Source organism: Eutrema salsugineum, unplaced genomic scaffold, assembly GCF_000478725.1.
Source record: "Eutrema salsugineum unplaced genomic scaffold, Eutsalg1_0 scaffold_14, whole genome shotgun sequence".
Classification (NCBI taxonomy): Eukaryota; Viridiplantae; Streptophyta; class Magnoliopsida; order Brassicales; family Brassicaceae; genus Eutrema; species Eutrema salsugineum.
This window is the reverse complement of record NW_006256877.1, coordinates 1,271,008-1,275,083: the sequence shown is the minus strand read 5'-3', so window position 1 is coordinate 1,275,083 and position 4,076 is coordinate 1,271,008.

Sequence of the window (4,076 nt, the reverse complement as noted above, 5' to 3'; positions counted from 1 at the left end):
ATCATGTGATCAAGCAAACCATTCAACTTAAACATCATTAACTAAGCTAATCCTCTCATGAAGGCATTAACTTATATGCTAAAACAGATTCTAACATAATCATCATTAGTGAAACATGAGTTAACAAGCATTGAGAATCAGTTTAATCTCTCATTTAAGCATATAAACAATCATTCCCATGATGAATAATACTTAAACCTCTAATAACCTTGGTTCAGGCATTTCATCAAACACTTTTGGTGCATGAAATGCCAAGAATCTAGATCACATATGATGTGTATGGATCTAGCATAGAGAACAGGTTGTAGAGAATGGAATATGAATGATCTAATCCCTAAGCTCACTAATTTAGCACCTAAGCACCCTAATCTACATATATAAGACCTTAATATGGGGATTACTCGCTAATCATGCTAATCTCTCTTAAACCTTTGCAAGTTGAGAAGATTGGCATGATTAATGATGAGAAATGTAGATGGAAAAGATAGATAATGATAGATTTTCAGCTTTAAACACAAAGATCTTTCAAACTCTCTTGATTAGAACCCTTAAAAATAGATATTACTCTTCTCAAAGGGAGTCTTTCACAAAAGAGGCATGAAACAAAAGGAATAAAGCTTAAGTTCCTTGGGTAAAACCCTAAAAAACTATATATAGGTCTTAAAACGAACCGGGTCAGCCTGGAACAAACCGGGTCCTGACCCGGCTTTGATTGGTAAAATGTTCGAGTGTGCGAGTTGGTCAGGAGCTTCCCAAGTTGCATGCCCAAGTCGCACAGCCAAAGAAGCAGTCTTGTGAGCCTTAAGTCCTTCAGTCTCAGCTGCATGCCCATCTAGGTGTGTTCTGCGAGTCTTCGTGTGATTCAGTCTTCCTTCTCTTCAACCCGCATGACCAAGACGCAATCTGGGGAGAATATGTGTGCGAGTTGGTCATCCGTTAGTCCCAAGTCGCATGCCTAACTCGCACAGGCCTAGAAAGAAGCTTCGCGAGATAGAATCATGTAAGCCAGGACGCACTCTTCTCTCGGTGTAAATTGCGAGTCTTCATGCGGCTCAGTTCCCTTTGCTCCCTAGCTCGCACAACCATGTAGCACAGAACTTCAGAAATATGTGTGGGACGGTCTTCGTTACCTCCCAAGTCGCATGCTCAAATCGGTGTAAATTGCGAGTCTTCATGCGGCTCAGTTCACGGCTTGGCCAACTCGCATGCTCAAGTTGCACGCTTGTAGACTTAGTATTTTTCTTGCTCGGGAACCTTTGACCTTACCCAGTGTTACCTTACTCGCACATCTCAACACGCATCTCAATCCCCAGACATTAATCTCCAGGCATTGCGAGTTAACCAAGTCGCAAGACTATCTCGCAGGCTTCAGGTCTCCTCAAACCACTTCACATTCGGGGGAGAGTAACTCCCAGAATATAGATATGAACGGCTTGATTCTAGCTGCAGTGGAAAGGGCACTCCAACATCTCAAACTTTGGTGAAGGAACCCTCAGCGCTTGGGAAGTGTAGGGTTCCCTGGAGGGCTCATCTTTGCAGTTCATTGACACGGTCAGAAAGAAGCTTCTAGACATGTGTCCACTCCGGAAACGTTATCTTCTTGCTCATGCCTCCAAATTGAATGATCTCAAACATTCTGGAACGAGGACTCAAATATCTCAAATCTTGATGATGGCCCTGTAGATTGAATCGGTCTGGAAGTGCATCGTCCTTCGAAATCTTCGGAGCTCATCGGGTCGGTAGCGAGACAGGTGTGCCTTCCGGTGAGCTTAACTCTCTGCTCACGCCTTCCAATCTTATGATTCCACTTGATCTGAAACCATGATCCAATCTTCTCCAACGTTTATGAAGCACTCGACATCTGAATCGGACCGGAAGGTTTCCCGGACAGGTGATCTTTCAGACGTATCGGATTGCTCTGGAATGGATGCAAGATAGGTCTATCTTCCAGTGACCGTATCTTTCAGCTCCGTGCTCCAAATGCCCTGATTTGAACTGTCCTGGGTTCTTGACTCGGTTATCTCCAACTTTTCCGAAGACCCTGTAAGCTGAATCGGCTGGCAAGATCTTCCGGTGACGCGATTTCGGAGTTGTATCTGCACCCGGAGTTTTCGGCCGAGAAACTTGAACAGCGGTATGTGTTTTGGCCGAGAGGTTCACCCGCGGTACATGAAAAACGCCGAGAAAAGTTTCCTGCGGTACGTGAAAATCACCGCAAACCTTCAAAAACCCATTTTCACCATCTTTCAAGCTCTGATCACCGTTTCTCTTCCTGGTTTCACCTTTTCAACTCCAAATAGCTCCAAATACACCTGATAAACACTCCAAACATGCAAAGACTCATTGGGACCTAATGCAACTCCTAAGTCCTAAAAAAACACCCAATTACCTAATATTCATGAGAAATAACATGATTTGGAATGAAATATACAACCTAAATATACAACTCCACCCATCGGGCATGCCTCTTGTTTTGCTTCTGCTGGCCATTAAGATGCTTAAGAGATTGGTGATCCGTGTGAATCACGAACTCCTTCGGCCATAGGTAATGTTGCCACGTATGGAGTGCACGGACCAAGGCGTAGAGCTCCTTGTCATAGGTCGGATAGTTGAGGGTGGCTCCACCCAGCTTCTCACTAAAGAAAGTGACTGGCTTCTTTTCCTGCATCAGAACAGCCCTGATACCTACACCAGATGCATCACATTCAATTTCAAAGGTTTTTTGGAAATCTGGTAAGACAAGTAAGGGTGCGTGAGTAAGCTTGTGTTTTAGAAGCTGGAAGGCATCCTCCTGAGCGTGTTCCCACTTGAAGCCCACGTCTTTTTTGATGACCTCGGTCAATGGTGCGGCTATGGTACTGAAATCTCGGATAAACCGCCAATAGAACCCAGCCAGTCCGTGAAAGCTCCTGACTTCTCCAACCGTCTTTGGACTCGGCCAATCCCGAATGGCCTTGATCTTTTCTTCATCGACCTGAATGTCCTGCGAGCTCACAACAAAACCTAAAAAGACAACTTTATCCGTACAAAAAGAGCATTTCTTGAAATTTCCAAACAGTCATTCTAGCCTAAGCACATCTAACACCTTTCTCAAATGCAAAACATGTTCTTCTAAGGTCTTGCTATAAATCAAAATGTCATCGAAGTAAACTACAATGAAAACACCTATAAAAGACCTAAGAACATGGTTCATCAAGCGCATGAAAGTACTAGGTGCATTGGTAAGACCAAAGGGCATGACTAGCCACTCATAAAGACCGTGCTTAGTTTTGAAAGCCGTTTTCCATACATCACCTTCCTTCATCCGGATTTGGTGATATCCACTTTTCAAATCAATTTTAGAAAATATGCAAGACCCATGCAATTCGTCTAAAATATCATCTAACCTAGGAATGGGATGGCGATACTTAACTGTAACGTTGTTGATGGCTCTGCAGTCCACGCACATCCTCCAGGTTCCATCCTTCTTTGGCACCAGCAATACGGGTACATCACATGGGCTTATACTCTCTCGGATATATCCCTTGGCCATAAGCTCGTCGACTTGCCGTAGCAGCTCTTTAGTTTCCACCTGGTTGTTTCGATACGCAGGACGGTTTGGCAGGGAGGCACCAGGCACGAAATGGATCTGATGTTCGATCCCTCGGATCGGTGGTAAGCCGCCTGGATCGTCTTCCAGAAATACATTGGCAAAGTTCTGGAAGACAGAAGAAATGCTACTCCGGAGTTCCGACTTAGGGTCAGTGGTGTGATATACTCATATTTTGTCATGTTTAGGATTGCATTTTTTTCCAAATATTGAGTCTCATGCATACATTTAGGTAGTTTTACATATATTTGTCTTTGATTTTGTCTTTAGTTAGGAATTGCATTAGGTCTTAGAGAGTTTTGCACTTTTGGAGTGTTTACAGGTCATTTGGGGCTAATTGGGAGCAATTGGGACAAAAGCCATGGAGAGACCATCACCTTATGTGCATCAGACTCGGACAAGTGTTATGGAGCCGACAATCCCTAAACATTATCACCTGATAAGGAGGACTTTCACCAGGATTCAGCCTCTGTAGTCTTCATACTGA